Here is an 18,302-nt window from a genome sequence, read left to right on the forward strand (position 1 = left end):
ACCCTAGCACACTAATGCACACTTCAATTGAAAGAATTAGTGACATCTCAAATTCAACAGGTGCAAAATGAACCCAAAATCTTCCCCACCAAAACTAGGTCCTCTGTTAGCATGCTTCATCTCTCTGAATGACACCACTATTTAAACTGTTATGGTAGCCCAAAACCTAGACAGTACTCTTTACATTTTCCTCTCTCTCTCACCTGTTCTCTCATTTTTCAGTTTATCTCTCAGTTCTATCAATTCACTTCTTGATTATTCCTTAAACCCAGACATTTCTCTTTTCCTCCACTGCCATCTCTCTACTTCAAGTTACCATTCTCTCTTACCTGGGCTAGCCATAGTGTCTAATTGATCTCTTTTTAGTCATTCTTGCTTCGCTATAACTCATTCTTCACGTGATAGCCAAAGTGTCATAGTAAAAACCAAAGCCAGGGTCAGGCAAGGTGGCTCACACCTGTAATCCCAGGACTTTGGAAGGCCAAGGCAGGCGCATCACCTGAGGTCAGGAGTTCTAGACCAGCCTGGCCAACATTGCAAAACTCCATCTCTACTAAAGATACAAAATTACCTTGGCATGGTGGTGCATGCCTGTAGTCCCAGCTACTCATGAGTCTGAGACAGGAGAATAGTCTGAACCTGGGAGGCAGAGGTTGTAGTGAGCTGAGATTGCACCATTGCGCTCCAGCCTGGGCGACAAGAGTGAAACTCTGTCTCAAAAAAACAAAAACAAACAAACAAAAACCCACAGCCAGATATCAACCTTCTACCAAGAAAGTGCCCAAAACTATTAGAATTAAGACCAAATTTCCTAATATGATCTACAAGGACCTTTATAAGTTGACCCCTGCCTCTCTCTCCAATCTGTTTCACTAGTTCTCCCCCTTATTCTCTGTGTTTCAGCCACAATGGCCTTTCCATTCCCTAAATGTGCTTACTTCTCCCAGTCACAGGGCTTTTGAACATGCAGTTTCCTCTCTCTGGACTCTCTCTGTCCTTCTGGCTGACTCTACCTCAATCATCCTTTCACTAGAGAAACTTTCTGGGACCTCTCTGCCTAAAGTAACTCAACCTATTATGGATCTAACATTACAATGGTAATTTTACATTGGTCTATATGATTCTTTGATTAATGTCTATTTTCCCAGTGCCTAGCACAAATATAAATATGATAGGAATTATTGTAAAATGCAGAAATCTTCTAGAAAGGTGTGTGTATGACCTGAAACTAAGTAAAATTATTTGTACATTGACTGGGTATATCTTTTCTTGAAGAGAAGGGCCACAGTTTATATCATATTTTCATTTATTGGGGGAAATTAGGGTCAGTAATTGGCCCATTTTAAAATTTTCAGTTGGCCTGGACTTTCCTATTTAAAAGCAAAAGAAGGCCGGGCATGATGGCTCATGCCTCTAAGCCCAGCACTTTGGGAGGGTGAAGTGGGCAGATCACTTGAGGTCAGGAGTTTGAGACAAACCTGGCCAACATGGCAAAACCCCACATCTACTAAAAATACAAAAAGTAGCTGGGCATGGTAGTGCAACACCTGTAATCCCAGCTACTAGGGAGGCTGAGGCAGGAGAATTTCTTGAACCCGGGGGGCGGAGGTTGCAGTGAGCCGAGATCACACCACCACACTCCAGCCTGGGTGACAGACGGAGACTCCGTCTCAAAAAACTAAATTAAATAAATAAAAATATAATATAAAAGCAAAAGAGGAGGGGGGAAAATGAATTAAAGGCCTAATGCTGTTCACATTATAATGTAAAGCTCTAACTTCATTGCATACCAGGGCTGTGTTATATAGAATAGTTAGGAAAATGGTTATTTTCCTCCTTATTAATTCTGCTCTGAAAATTGATGTCTGTCCTTGGGAGATCAATGTGTATATATGTGCCTCATCCAATAATTGTCTCCCAGATCCTTAGCCTGCCAAAACCCTTCCCCAGGCTCTAAACTATGCAACTGGACTCACAGTGTAAAGCCCACCAGGAGCCTTATCCCTTCCCTGTGGTATTATTCTAGACTAAAGTGTGCAAGGTGAGGCAATGTGCTGCTGAAGATACTCAGATCCATCGACTACCAGGAGAGGGGAGGAAGATGTAGACTACAGTCTATGGCTCAAACCATTTGCAGCAGAAAAATGAAGCGTATCCTTTAACTGGGCAGAGAAGCCATCCTGAGCAGCAGAGTACAGGTGGGTAAACCCATAACAGATGTGGAGCAACCCCTTTCACCTTCACTTTTCCCAACCCTACCAAGGAAGGAAATCCTAATGGGTGAGAGTATCATCTCAGGGAGGAGGACTGTGAAGGAAGGTTTCCCAAGGGAAAAGACATCTGAGCTACATTTTGAGCTAATAAAAAGTTTTCATAAACTATTATGTAAAACTAATAAAAATCTTCATGAGCAGAGTTCAAGGAACTGAAGCATAAGTAGGTGAATATATTTCCCCAAAGAAAATATGAAGCATATGGCTTGGCAGCTGATTTGGCAACAAGACAGAATATCTGAAATTGAGACTCTCCAGAAAATAAAGAGCATATGGTCACTCACAGCATAGGGTGTAGCTTGGGAAAAGGTTCTAAGGTGTGAGAGGAATGAGCCAAGGAAAGGGTACACTGAGATTAAGCAAATGTCTAATGTCATTAACGTTGATTGCAGGGAGTTAAAAATAGAGCTAAGATATGGAAGCCAACAAGAACCCCTGAAGAGTTTCTCTCCTTACTCTGGTGTGATTGATATTAACAGCCTCCAGCAATGCCCAGTGGGTAGGCTTTAGAAGAGGGTGATGATGGATTTTGAGGTAATATTGGACATGAAGGTCAGCAAAAAACAGCGAAGCAGTTAGGAAACAGGCAGCAAATACTGCTGCAGAGATACTGATTGCACTTCCTCTAAACTCCCACCTTGTGACAAATGCCAGCATCATAAGTATTTTTATTTAATAGTTTACATATTCTTTAAATAGAAGAAAAGCTGGGCACAGTGGCTCATGCCTGTAGTCCCAGCACTTTGTCGGGCTGAGGCAGGAGGATCATTTGAGCCCAGGAGTTTGAGACCAGTCTGGGCAACAAAGTGAGACCCCCATCTCTAAGTAAATAAAATAAATAAATAAACAAATAAATAAAAAGACAAAAGATGTAATTTTTTTCTTTTTGAAAAGGAGAAAATATATTTAACCTAAAGAAAAAACAGATTAATTAGATAAATTGCATTTTGGTACCACCTACTTAATTCCTTCCTATTCAAGGTATGCATTTCCAAGCATCCATATTTAAAATAAATAATTCACTCTGAGTATGGTACTTTTAGGAGTAAAAGAAAATAAATTTTGAAAATCTAAACACTTCTTGAGAATGAAGTAAAAGAGTGAAAATCAACTAGAAAGCTATTTCAGGGAGGAAATAATTTGTAAAAACCAAATGACTAGATGATGATGACAAACCAAATAATGTCAATTCATGAAGGGGATGATAATTACTTTCAGAATTTGGGTTTGCTTCTCTGCATATCAAGATGGAATTAAGTGGTTAATCTCATATATCTACAATGAAGAAAAACGAACACTTGATAGGAGCAGATAATTCACAAAAGAAGAAATACAAGACCAAAAGATACATTAAAATGTTAGCCTCAATTGTAATCAATAAAACAATGAGATATCTCTTTGTTTATCCAATTAATGACAAAAAGAATAATAGTGTTGTTGAGGGTAGAAGTAGACAGCCTCATAGCTCATTAGTAAGAGCATAAAAAAGGCACAACTTTTCTGGGAGGCAATTTGTCAAGATATAAGAAAACCCTCAAAACTGGGCATATCTCTAGTATAAAAATTCGATTTCTAATATTTATTTTTGAGAAATAATCAGAAAAATATTGAAGGATAAATACACAATTTTGGCAGTATTATTCATAAAAACTAACGATGTTTAACAAAATTCATTGATAGCCTGGGAGTGGTGGCTCACTCATGTAACCCCAGCACTTTGGGGAGCCAAGGCAGGAAGATTGTTTGAGTTCAGGAGTTCAAGACCATCCTGGGCAACACAACAAGACTTCCTTTTTACTAAAAATCACAAACATTAGCCAGACCTGGTGGTGTGTGCCTGTAGTCCCAGCTACTCAGGAGGCTGAGACTGGAGGATCACTTGAGTCCAGGAGATTGTGGCTGCAGTGAGCTATGACTACACCACTACACTTCAGCCTAAAAAACTCAATGATGGTCCAGGCGTGGTGGCTCACACCTGTAATCCCAGCACTTTGGGAGGCCGAGGCGGGCAGATCATGAGGTCAGGAGTTCGAGACCAGCCTGACCAATATGGTGACACCTCATCTCTACTAAAAATACAAAAAAATTAGCTGGGCATGGTGGCACACGCCTGTACTCCCAGCCACTCAAGAGGCTGAGGAAGGAGAATTGCTTGAACCCAGGAGGCTTAGGCTGTGGTGAGCGGAGATCCTGCCATTGCATTCCAGCCTAGGTGACACAGCCAGAATCCATCTCAAAAAAAAAAAAAAAAAAGAAAAAAGAAAACTCAATGATGACATGTTATGATACTTCTATATGTTGTAAAAGTGTGCACTCATTTGAAATTATATCTATCTAGAAAGAAATCCACAATTCTACCAATAAAGCAGGTTCTGAAATAGTATGCATCATTTGACCCCCCCAAATTTTTAAAAATTATACAATTAAAGACATGAGTGTTTACAGAAAAGAATATCAAAATGTTAGTAGTGGCAGAATTATGGATGCTCATTTCTATTTGTCTTCCAGTATTTTTATTTTATTTAATAAAGATGTATTGATGATGCAATAACATTGTAACAACCACTTTAATGAGCAGGAATATCTTTATGGAAGGTTTCCTCTCCAAAGGATGGAAAATCAAAGTGCAGGAATATGAGGATGTTAGGAAGGTGAAGCTGGTGAGAGATGGGTGTGTTCAGGAGAGATGCTTGTCAGGAAAAACAACAAAGAACTTTTGTATATGGTCCAAAGATGAATAGTTAAATGGGTTTTTTAGGTTACCACTTTCTTCTATTCCCTTGACTTTAATCTTGATAATTAAGCATTCATAAATTTGGAGATTATGGAATGGGATGGAGAAAATCTAAGATTTTCTGTCAGCAACTTTATTTTTAAGTGATTTTACTTTCGATCAATGTTTGTTTGTCTCATCGCCAGAGAAAAAAATGGTTCATGGTAGTCTCAACCATCAGAAATACCTCAGGATTTCAAAAATACAGTAAGAACTCATTACTGATGCTTTTTCAGAACGTTTCAACATGCTAAAAAGTTCCACTAACATCAAAGAGGGTCTGTAATAACTATACAAGCTGAATTAAGCCAATATGACTCACAGGGTCATTGTGAAATGTAGAAGGTTACCAAACTGCTTATACACAAAGGTGTCTGTTTCAGTCAAGGTTCTTGGTAAGAATAATTGAGACTGATTCTCTTTGATTTAAGCAGAACAGTAATTGATTAAAAGGGTGTTGTCTTTGTTATTTGGGTTTCTATTACAAAATACCATTGACTGAGTACCTTACAAACAACAAAAATTTATTTTTTACAGTTCTGGAGGCTGAGAAGTCCAAAATCAAGGGACTAGCATATTTGGTGTCTGATGAAGGCCCTTACTTCAGTCGAGGATGGTACCTTCTTGTTGTGTCCTCACATGGTGTAAGAGACAAGGCAGCTTTCTGGGGCCTGTTTTATAAGGGCACTAATTTCATTCATAGTGGCTCTTTTCTTATGACCTGATCACCTCCTAAAGGTCCCACCTCCTAACACCATCACATTGGTGATTAGGTTTCAATGTAAGAATGTGGGAGAATACAGACATTCAGACCATAGCAGATACTGAGTTATACTTCCATTAACTTTTTTTTTCCAGATGCAGTGACTCATGCCTATAATCCCAGTACTTTGGGAGGTTAAGGCGGAAGGATCCATTGAGGCCAGGAGTCCAAGACCAGCCTGCACAACATAGCAAGACTCCTTCTCTACAAAAAATTAAAAATTAGCCAGGCATGGTCGTGCACGCCTGTAGTTCCAGCTACTCAAGAGGCTGAGGTACAGGATCGCTTGACCCTGGAGGTCAAGGCTGCAGTGAGCTGTGATCATGGCACTGCACTCCAGCCTGGGTGACAGAGCAAGACCTTATCTCGAAAAACAAAAATTTAAAAAGATATCGGGTAGCTCACAGAATTGTTGAGAGGGCTTTAAAACTAGCCTTGAACTTAAACAGCAACGATCAACCACCCACAAAACTGACACAATGAAGAAGTTGGCTAGTGTCACTAACTGTCCTGGGTTTTTTTTGGTGACTCTGTAGTTTCCAAGGATTCCGATCCTTCCATGCCAAAATCTGAAAAGTGCTGGGCAAAATATGACTGATAATGTGGTAATCTTACAGCTAGCGTCAGAGACATCAAGCACTAGACAACACAATTTGCCCTTTGGCCACTTGTACAATGGGAACTCACGCTTGCAGTAACCTCTACTGCCACTAGGAGAGAGAGAGAGAAAGAGAGAGAGAAGGAGGAAGGGAGGAGAGAGAGAGGAAAAAAACTGTTGCTTGTCTCCTCAGCTCTAAGTCAATGGTCTAACCCAGATGTCTGGCTGAAAAGCCTAGGTCACATGCCTGCACCGCAGAGAAAGTATGTGACATCTTCTGCTTTCATTATGGGGGACAGCCTTTGCTTGTGACGAAGATTTACATGGTGAGACATATCCTAAACATAGGGAAGCTGTTGAAGTGGCACAAATAATGACCGATTTCTACTAATTTGTACTAATATCCAAATTACTTTTAATTCTCTAATATTACTTAAACACAGTGAGGCAAACATTCATTGGATATATAGTGGTTTCTTTGATTTCAAAATATTTTTTTTATGTAATAGATGTCTGAAGACCATCAAAATTAATTCTTAAAGTCAGATTAATAGAATGTTACTTATAATATTATTGTAATTATTTTGCCACATGATAGTTTACACCTGTTATATACTATGCAATTGTATGATGGAAATAATACTGTACTCTGTTTGTAAAAGTTTAATTGTCCTGACCTTTGTTCATCATAAAGAATTGCTCCATTTCTATTATTTATGCAGGAAAAAAGTTTCTCTCTTTTTGTTTTTAGTATGTCATGAGGAGAAGTGTAGTTACACATAGGCTAGAGTGTTTGCCAAGAAGAAATGGATTTTAATGGGAACCTTTTATCTAGGACAAACTTTAAGAAGAGCAGTAATGGACAATGTGTTCTGTGCAACTCTTCAGCCTTCACTCTCACATTCATTGTGGTCAAGTATTTTCAGCAAAGAATAACAAGTCAGAGTTTGTGTATATTTTTCATAGCTGTTCATTCTCTTACAGAGTAACCTTGAACAAGCCTCTTAAGATTTTTGTTTTATCTTCATATACTGAAATACAAAATGAGGATGCCTATAATTAATCAAAGATATAATTTTTACCAATAGATAGTAAAGAACAAAACACTGGAACAAGAATTCCGGTCCTGCCTTTCACAATGTGGTTTTGAGGCCTTGGCCATGTCACTTAAATTCTCATATCTGTTTCCTCAATCTATAAATGATCATAATACCTGCACTATCTATCTCAAATTACATACGTGAAAGCATTTTAAAGGTATAAAACAATAAATGCAAAACATTATTATTAAATTATTATACCTTCCAATATTTAATGCTAAAAATGTCAAGAGTCCTTTGGTTAAATATATAGGAAATATGTCTTGGAAAATCCATTTAAAATGATAAAAGCTAACAGATAAGTCATTTTAAGTGTGTGGTTATCTTCTGCATGGCAGATTTTTAAATGGTAATTATTAATGCAGTTTTCTTGTACTTATTGTTTCCAAGACTCCATTCTTTCCAAAGTTCTCTGAATTATACTTACCATCCTTTAAGTCTTAGGGATGCTCTTCTGAGCTTTTGGGATTTGTTTAATTGTTGTATATCATTTTTGTACATATTTTACATACATATCATAGTTGTACATATTTTGGGGGTACTTGTGATATTTTGATACATGTATATAGTGAGTAATGATCAAATCAGAGTAATTGTGATATCCATCACTTCAAACATTTATCTTTGTGTTGGGAACATTAAAATTCTTCTCTTCTAGTTATTTTGACATATGCAGTGAATTATTGTTAACTATAATTTCCCTACAGAACTATCAGATACTAAGACTTATTTCTTCCATCTAGTTGTGTTTTTGTACCCATTAACCAACCTCTCTTCCTTCCCTCCCCAGTCTCTGGTAATCACTATTCTACTCTCTACTGAGGTTTTTTCAACCTAAGGTATCAAAAGTAAGCTTCCATACAGGAGACAACAATTAATACAGCAAATAGAAAGTAGAATTGTTCTATGTAAAATAATTACACCCTTTTAGAGGCATAGAATATGACTCTGTTTATAATGAGAGGGAACAAACAAAGAGAATGTGTTGAAAGAGATTTTCTTGACAAATACATCGTATCTACTTTGTGAAATTACCAAGTGCCTAAGGACTAGTAAAGTACTCAAATAGCCCCTATACAGAGGCTCCTTTGTTTCTTTGATCTCTGGCCCTTTAAATAGTGTCTGGATAATCTTAACTCTCGAGAGCCGTGAATTTATAGATTTAAAACTGCTGATGCAGGACAGCTATGCAATTAATCGAGACACCAAAAATACAAGCAGGCAGACAAGATGCTTATTCTGGCAGCTCCACAACTTGGACTCTTCACTAGGAAAAAATATCTCAAGCCTACTCCTTTAAAAAAGCTCTGTTTCTCAACTTTCACTGTCTAAACCTTAATAGAATTCCTTTCTATTTTTAATCCCCTTTCAACAAACTGAAAGCTGAATTTACACACCAGTTTTTGTCTTTTATCCATCAACACTTTAGTCGAAGACAAACTACACTGCTCGTTAATCTCAAGTGGGATAAACCCTTCTGACTTTTTCCTCACACCTACTCAGTGTGTTTTTTTCACAAAAGTTTAGTTTAGGGTAAATAATCTGAAGAGGTAGTATGCCTGATTCTCTGGGTGACCTTGGCAATCTCTCAGATTCTTTTCCTAGAGAATGTAATATAGTTAATAAATACAGTAATCCAGTTATTAAAGAACTATATGTACTACTGGGTGCAGTGATTCATTCCTGCAATCCCAGTATTTTAGGAGGCCAAGGTAGGTGGATCACTTGAGCTCAGGAGTTCGAGATCAGCCTGGGCAACCTGGTGAAACCCTGTCTCTATGAAAAAATACAAAAACTAGCCAGGCATTGTGGCATGCTCCTGTAATCCCAGCTACTCAGTGGGCTGAGGCTGGAGGATTGCTTGAACCTGGGAAGCAGAGGTTGCAATGAGCTGAGATTGTGTCACCACTCCAGCCTAGATGACAGAGTGAGACCCTGTCTCGAAAAAAACAAAAACAACTATTAGGTACTATAATTGATTTTTAAAACTATGTTATCTGTCTTGTCCAAGATAAGTACTTCAAAAAAACTGTTGATTTATCTTCATCCATTTATGCTACTGTTACAGATAGCACAGACTAGGTTATTTGTTTATTTATATTTATTTATTTCTAAGATAGAGTCTTGCTCTGTTGCCCAGGCTGGAGTGCAGTGGCGCCATATTGGCTCACTGCAACCTCCGCCTCCGGGGTACAAGTGATTCTCCTGCCTTAGCCTCCCAAGTAGCTGGAATTACAAGTGCAAGCCACTATGCCCAGTTACTTTTTGTATTTTTAGTAGAGACGGGGTTTCACCATGTTGGCCAGGCTGGTCTCAAACTCCTGACCTCCGGTGATCCACCTTTCCCAGCCTCCCAAAGTGCTGGGATTACAGGCACGAGCCACCACACCTGGCTAGACTAGGTAATTTATAAACAATAGAAAATTATTTCTCACAGTTCTGGAGGTTGGGAAATCTAAGATCAAGGCAATGGCAGATTCGTTGTCTGGCGAGGGTCCAGTCTCTACTTCCAAGATGGTGCCTTGTTGCTGCATCCTCTGGAGGGGAGGAACACTGTGTCCTCACATGGTGGAAAGCAGAAGGGCAAAGGGACCAATTGCCTCCATCAAACCTTTTTACAAGAGCATCCAATCCCACTCACAAGACAGAAGCCCTCATGGCCCATTCACTTCTTAAAGGCCCTCAGCTCCCAACACCACCACGTTGACAATACCTAAATTTTGGAAGGCATATATTCAAACCACCGCATTGTTGATTTCTTGATTGGGAGGTAATGTTTCGATTCATAGCAGGGGAAAAAGCAGATCTCATTTGTAAAGTGAAATATTCTACTCAGGATTGTTCATACATTAACTGAGACTAAAAAAGAATTTGATTTGGTTCTTCTTGAGTCTTATACACACAATATCCTGCACATTAATAAAAATACAATGCAAATAATGCCACACCGTGTCCTGAAGTATAAGAAAGAAGTATAAGAAATAATCTCTGATCTCAATTTTACAGACTAGTAATGGCTTATATAACTTCTGACACATTTAAAAGGATTCCATTCAAAAAACAATTAGGTGTCTTTACCATGTACAAGGCAGGGTAAACAAAATAACTATTTCGGTGCCTTAAGTAATGCCTCTGAAATATTGTGATTATAAATTAACTTTTTGTCTTTATTTTTTAAAGTCAACAAATTTTATGAGATATGTTAAAATAAAGAACAGCTCTCAAGTGTTCTTCCACCCATCATTTCCATGTCCAAAGACACTACATTTACCTCTAAATGATTCTCTTCGTATGTACCTCCATACTCTAGAGAACATGTTTGTGTTGCTATGTCATATTCTTTTAGTTGTAGGCATTCCCTATGGTCTTTCCTCTCCACACCACAATTAAACACAGACATACAAAGCAATTATCATTTTTATCACAATATAGTTATATAATTTTGGTTAGATAAATATATAGTGTTTATATTATTATGACTATATATGCTTTCAGAATGGAGCAATATAGTCAACTATGATCATTTTCCTTTCCTACAAAATATTTTGCTTTCCCTAGAGTTAATAATTTGTGTGCATGTGTTTAACTTTCTAATTTCTAATTCAATCAAACTCTCTTACAGTTGTTTATAAATTCACATATTCTATCAATTTCATCTTCCTAAATATTTCTGTCTCAGGGCCTCTGACATATCTTAACTTTGACTTGACACATAGGTGTCATCCTAGGGTCTCCCTTCATAAACATCTTGGAAAATCCTTTCACTTCTCTCCTAGGATAGATCTGTTTTGACGATGCACACCTTTGATAACTTCCTCAGAGACAATGCATGGGAAATAAATTTTTTGCATACTTGCATGTCTGAAAATGTCTCCTCCCTCCTTTTAAAAAACATATGTACTGGGTGTAGAATTCAAAGTTGGAAATAATTCTGCTTCAGAATTTTGAGGCCATTTCTCCTTGCCTTAGTCTGGTATATAAGCTATACCACAGACTGGATAACTTACAAACAACAGAAGTTAATTTCTTACAGTTCTGGAGGCTGGAAAGTCCAAGATCAAGATGCCAGCAGTTTCCGAGTCTGGTGAGGTCTGCTTTCTGTTTTGTAGGTGGTGCCTTTTTGCTGTGTCCTCACCTAGTAAAAGGGGCAACACAGCTCTCTAGTGTCTCTTTTACAAGGGCACTAATCTCAATCATGAAGGCTCTGCCCTCATGACTTAATCACCACCTAAAGGCCCCACATCTTAGTACTATCACGTTGGTGATTAGGTTTCAACATGTGAATTTTTGGGAGGACACAAACATTGAGACCACAGCAATATGTTATCTCTCAGTTTCACTGTGAGATGATGTATTAGTCTGTTTTCATGCTGCTGATAAAGACATGTCTGAGACCTGGCAATTTACCAAAGAAAGAAGTTTAATTGGACTTACAGTTCCACATGGTTGGGGATGCCTCAGAATAATGGTTGAAGGCAAGGAGGAGCAAGTCACATTTTATGTGGAATGCCAGCAGGCAAAGAGAGAGAGCTTGTTCAGGGGAACTCCTCTTTTTAAAACCTTCAGATCTCATGAGACTCATTCACTATCACAAGAACAGCAGGGGAAAGACTTGTACCCCTGATCCAATTACCTCCTACCAGGTCCCTACCACAACATGTGGGAATTCAAGATGAGATTTCTGGGGGGACACAGCAAAACCATATCAGATGATATGCCTAGATCATTTGTTAAGGAATCCCTGAAGTGATATGTATAACTTTCCTTTTGGATGGATCTGATCCCCAGAAAAGTTTCTTCAAACTTCCTGCCTAACAGGTCGAGGCTTGGCTGCCAGTGTCTTGGAGCTCTCTTTGCTACTGACTCTGTGTTCTCTCTGCCTTTAGCCATCTATGTCTTATCTAGTGTGTTACTATCTTTCATTCCTGAAAAATTTGTACCTTTGGTGATCCTGCCCGTATAGGTTGTTGCAGTCTTCCATTACCTTTTACCTCTGAATATGCCAATAACAGAAGGAGCTCCCAATAGTCACCTGGAGTTCGTCTATACTACTCCTTCCCCTATCTTATAGCAGCAGTCCTATTTCCCCTGATATCTGAAATCTATTACTACAAACAATCCCATAATCCTCTTTCTTACCAGTTGTATTGGTGATAAGAAGAACCTGAAATGACCATTGAATTTCAGCTTCAGTGGAATTGCTGTTGTATTCCCTGGTAGAAGTACTCTTCTCTTGCATTCTCAGACCACCAAATAATGAGAGCTCAGAGCTTCAGGGACAGGAAGTCAAACCATTTGAGGAAATCATTATGTATTAATTTATAAAATATTTATTGACAAATAGCATGTACCCTTAAAACTATCAGTGTTATAAAATAAAAACAAAGAAGCTGGGGCACTGTTGTAAATTTCAGAACCTTAAGAGACATGGCATTTAAGTGAAATGTATAATTCCTGATTGAGTCCTTTATTAATTTTTTGAAAACAGCTATAAAATACATTACTGGAACAACTGAGGAAATTTGAATAGAGTCTGTGTGTGTGTATATATATATGTATGTGCGTGTGTATATATATATAATTGTCAATTATCCTGAATGATAAATGCATTGTGGTTATGTATGTTTTATATCATAGCTAATGCAGGCTAAATTATTTGGGAGTGAAGGATCATGATGTCTAAAACTTACTTTCAAATGAAGTCAGCAAAAAAAGTGTATGTATGTGTGTGTGTGTGTGTATGTAGTGCAACTGAAAGAGAAATAAAACAAATGTGACAAAATGTTAACAATGAGTGAATCTAGGTGAAGGGGATATGGATATCCATTGTGTTTGCTGTTAAATTTTCTGTAGGTTTTTTGTTTGTTTTTTGAGACAGGGTCTCACTCTGTCACCCAGGGTGGAGTGCAATGGTGAGATCACAGCTCCCTGCAACCTCCAACTCCTGGGTTTATGTGATCCTCCCAAGTAGCTGAAATTACAGGTGTGTGCCACCACACCTGGCTAATTTTTGAATTTTTTTTGTAGAGATGGAGCCTCCCTATGTTGCCCAGGCTGGTCTCAAACTCCTGGGCTCAAGCAGTCCTCCCACCTTGGCTTCCCAAAGTGCTGCAATTGTAGGAATGAGCCACCAAGCCTGGCCTCTTTAGGTTTGAAAATTTTCAAAACAAAAAAGTTGGAAGAGGTTGGGCACAGTGGCTCCTGCCTATAATCCCCGCACTTTGGGTGGCCAAGATGGATGGATCACTTGAGATCAAGAGTTCAAGACCAGCCTGGCCAACATGGCAAAATCCTGTCTCTACTAAAAATACAAAAATTAGCCCAGCATAGTGATGCACACCTCTAATCCCAGCTACGTGGAAGGCTGAGGCATGTGAATCACTTGAACCTGGGAGACGGAGATTGCAGTGAGCCGAGATGGCCCACTGCACTCCAGCCTGGGTGACAGAGCGAGACTCTGTCTAAAAAAAAAGAAAGAAATTGGAAGATAGGGAGAAAGAAAAATATCTCTTGAGTATTTAATGTGTTTTAGGCACCACATTAAATAGACAATAAATGGCTGCTTTCTTGGTAGGTAGAGGGAACAGACAATAAACAAAATAAAACATATAGTACGATTATAAGTTTCATGAAGAAAAACAGAGAAAGTAAATAAGAAATGCAGAGGGAATGATGGTTGCAGTTTTAAATAGGGTTTTGGGGTAAGCCCTCACTTAGAAAGTGACATCTGTACAAAGATTTTAAGCAAATAAAATAACAAAATATAGTGATATTTGGAGGTGCGGTTGGGATGAGGAGAAATGTTCCAAGTTCAGGGAATAGGATGTGCAAATACCCTTCTGTGGGGGCAAGCTTGGCACATGCTAGGAACCCTAAGGAGACCAATGGGGCTGAAACAGAGTGAAGACCTTGGCTTTTACTTTGAATGAGATGAAACTCATTGGAAAGTTTTAAGTACAGAGTGACTTGACCTGAGTATAGAGAATAGACTATTGGGGAGCAAGAGCCAAAGCAGGAAAATCCACCAAGAGGCTATTGCAGTAATCCAGGAGACTATGGTGTTTTGATCCAAGGGGGCGGTAGTGGCAGTGGTAAGTGATCAAATTTGGGGTTAATTTTGAAGTTTGCGTCAAAAGGATTTGCTGGTGGATTAGATGTGTGGTTTGAAAGAAGAGAGTCAGGCCAGGTACGTGGCTCACACCTGTAATCCCAGCACTTTGGGACGCTAAGGCAGGTGGATCACTTGAGGCCAGGAGCTTGAGACCAGCCCGGCCAACATGGTGAAACCTCAGGCATGGAGGCAAGTTCCTGTAATCCCAGCTACTCAAGAGGGTGAGGCAGGAGAATCACTTGACCCCAGGAGGTGGAGGTTGCAGTGAGTCGAGATCACGCCACTGCACTCCAGCCTGGGCGTCAGAGTGAGACTCTGTCTCAAAACAAAAAAAAAAACAAACAAAACAAAAAAACAAAAAAAACAAAGAGTCAATACTGGCTCCAAGATTTTTGGTCTAAACAATTGGAAAGTTGAAGTTGCAATCAATTCAGAAAGGGAAGACTGCAGGAAGAACAGCCTTAGGGGACAGATCTGAGGCTCAGTTTTTGACCAATTAAATGTAAAATGCACATGCAGGTGGAAATATATTCCGTTGGATACTTGGGCCTAGATTTTAGAACCAGGCTGAAGATTTAAATGTGACTTGTTAGCAAATGTATCTTACTTAAAGACACAAGACTTGAAGGGATCACCTAGGAAAGGAAAGCACGTAGAGAAGAAAAGAAGTCTAAAGATTGAGCTTTGGCTAGCCGCAGTGGCTCATGCCTGTAATCCCAGCACTTTGGAAGGCCGAGGAGGATGGATCACTTGAGGTCAGGAGTTTGAGACCAGCCTGACCAACATGACGAAACTCCGTCTCTACTAAAAATACAAAAATTAGCCAGGTGTGGTGGTGGGCACCTGTAATCCCAACTACTTGGGAGGTTGAAGCAGAAGAATCGCTTGAACCCGGGAGGTGGAGGTTGTAGTGAGCCAAGATCACGCCATTGCACTCCAGCCTGGGCAACAGAGTGAGACTCCATCTCAAAAACAAAACAAAACAAAACAAAACAGAGCTCTGGGACACCCAATATAAGAGGTCAGGGAATTGAGAAGGAACTAGCAAAGATATTCTGAGAAGAAATGATTAAAAACGGAAAATTAAGAAGGAGTGGCACTTGGCCTCCAAGGTATCTGCTTGGCTCTCTTCCAAGTGTACTTTACTTTCTTTCCTGCTTTAAAGTTTGTTTGTTTGTTTTTTCTTTTGAGACAGAGTTTCACTCTGTCGCCCAAGCTGAAGTGCAATGGCACAATCTCGGCTCACTGCAACCTCCGTCTCCTGGGCTTAAGCAATTCTCCTGCCTCATCCTCCTGAGTAGCTGGGTTTACAGGCATGTGCCACTATGCCTGGATAATTTTTGTATTTTTAGTAGAGACGGGGTTTCACCATGTTGGCCAGGCTGATCTTGAACTCCTGACCTCAGGTAATCCGCCTGCCTCAGCCTCCCAAAGTGCTGGGATCACAGGTGTGAGCCACTGCACCTGGCCTCTAAAGCTTTTTTAATCAACCTCAACTCCTGCTCTGAAACTTGCCTCAGTCTCTTTTTCTGCCTTATGCCCCTCAGCTGAATTCTTTCTTCTGAGGAGGCAAGAATTGAGGTTGCTGCAGACCCATACAGATTCGCCACTAGCAACTCATATTCACCACTGCAAACATATTTTGGTGCCATGTGACTCAGACACATTCCCTAGTGATAAGAGATCTCTATGCCTCACCCTCTTCGGCTGGAGGCATTTGACCCCTGTGCACGATTTTCTTCTCCCCTTTCTCTCTCCTGCTTACTAACGAACTGCCAGAACAATTCCTCTTGGCCATAAGTGACTCTGCTCCCCACAGCTGATTTCTCAGCTCACCCTAACAGGTGGCTCATGGGGGTAGAAAGGACCTTAGGGTCTGCACTGAGTAGATCTGAGGCACTAATGGTTCTCCTGGACAGGAGACTCGCAAGAGTGTAGGGCCAAAGCCCAAACCATGCAATGTCTGGAGTTTCCTCCACTTTTTCAACTGAAAAAAAAGAGGGGTACCTTAGAAGCCATTGAAGAATGTGTTTCAAGGAGGAAAGAGAGATGAACTGTGTCAAATGCTCTTGATAAGTCAAATAAGATGTGCATTGAGATTTTTTTTCATGCAGTAACACATCAGGGGCTTAGAGCTTGTTGCTGCTGCTAGAAAATGGGGCACTCAGCAGAGGCAGCTGTCATAGTGGCCTTAGTGAGAGGACATCCATGTTGTCGACCCAACTCATAACCATCATCTGTTGCAATGGCCACTTTATGAGCTCACTGAGCAAGCACTTAGATGCAGAAAGAGGTTGAGTGACATCTATAGTATGTCATTTTATCCACTTCATTATTGAGATTATCCTCTAAAGTAGACATCTTTTGTGGTTATTCTCATAGGACTCAAATATTCTAACATTCTGGACCCATTCTGAGAGATCTAGCCTCATACCACATTTCTAAAACTCCTTGTCAGCAGCTCTTCAGTCCATTTACTCCCAAGTCCCTGACCATTCAGTGACACTTTTGTTATTTTCCAGGAATCATTGTACTAATTTATCTAATGTCAACTCTTCTTTTAGATAAATGGACAATGAGAAGTCTTCATTAAAGTGTCATTAACTGGGGGATTTCTTTTTTCCATTGCTTTTCAGGATCGCATCTGAATTAAGCTGTCATCAAGTCCTCTTCCTTGAAATTCGCATTCATATATCCAGCTAAAGAATCTCCGCTTGGGCCGGGCGCGGTGGCTCAGGCCTGTAATCCCAGCACCCAGGTGGGCGGATCACGAGGTCAGGAGATCGAGACCATCCTGGCTAACACAGTGAAACCCCGTCTCTACTAAAAATACAAAAAATTAGCCGGGTGTGGTGGCGGGCGCCTGTAGTCCCAGCTATACGGGAGGCTGACGCAGGAGAATGGCCTGAACCCGGGAGGCGGAGCTTCCAGTGAGCCGAGATCGCGCCACTGCACTCCAGCCTGGGTGACAAAGCCAGACTCTGTCTCAAAAAAAAAAAAAAAAAAAAAAAAAAAAAAAACTCCACTTGGATTAATGATACATATCTTAAACTTCATTCAAAAATTAAGCCCCTGATCTGCTTTTCCAGCTGAATGAAACTGTAAGCTTTTCAGTTGGCACCAATAAAACCTAAATCTCTGTAACCAAGCTGGATTTTTTTTCCTCCCCATAATCATAGAGAATTCTACACAAAGCCCTTAGGTATGAGCTAAGGAAGAAGCAACAGAAAAAATGCTGTGAATATGAGACACCTTCACATGACACTTGTACCTTGCTTGTTTCTGGCCGTATGTATACACTGCTTTCACTTGATGGAATGCTGCTGGCAACATCAGACTGTATGGCTAGGTAGGTCATACAACACTTGTTTCATGGAAGGTTCCTCAAAATCCATGGCTCCTTGGTACCTTACAGTCAGGTGCTCAGTTTCTATCAGAAACCAGTATCAGAACAAGAGTTGCTTATCAAAAACAGAATAGTCACTTGCCAAAAAGGGCATAGTTTTCTCCCAAACTATCAGGTACCTCCATTTTGACTCCTTTACTAGAACTTGCCATCATCTCCATGCAGCTCCCTGATCCACCTCTATCAGCTAGAGAAACTTTTTTGCTCTGGGGCCCTCTCAAAGCTGAGATCTTTTGTGTTAACCTGAAAATGGATTACAGCAACATATTCAATATGAT

General features: G+C 39.8%; 1 long non-coding RNA gene across 2 annotated transcripts; it reads left to right on the top strand.

The window, feature by feature from the left end:
* The first annotated feature begins 2,032 nt into the window (after window positions 1–2,032).
* On the top strand, window positions 2,033–17,915 carry LOC126941251 (uncharacterized). Of its 2 annotated transcripts, XR_007721205.1 has the most exons (3): window positions 2,033–2,198; window positions 5,905–6,733; window positions 17,255–17,915. It is a non-coding gene; the product is annotated as an uncharacterized LOC126941251 (long non-coding RNA). The 2 variants fall into 2 exon arrangements; XR_007721204.1 differs by lacking the exon at window positions 17,255–17,915 and having other exon boundaries at window positions 5,905–7,695.
* The last annotated feature ends 387 nt before the right edge of the window (window positions 17,916–18,302 follow it).

This window comes from Macaca thibetana, chromosome 1, assembly GCF_024542745.1.
Source record: "Macaca thibetana thibetana isolate TM-01 chromosome 1, ASM2454274v1, whole genome shotgun sequence".
NCBI lineage: Eukaryota > Metazoa > Chordata > Mammalia > Primates > Cercopithecidae > Macaca > Macaca thibetana.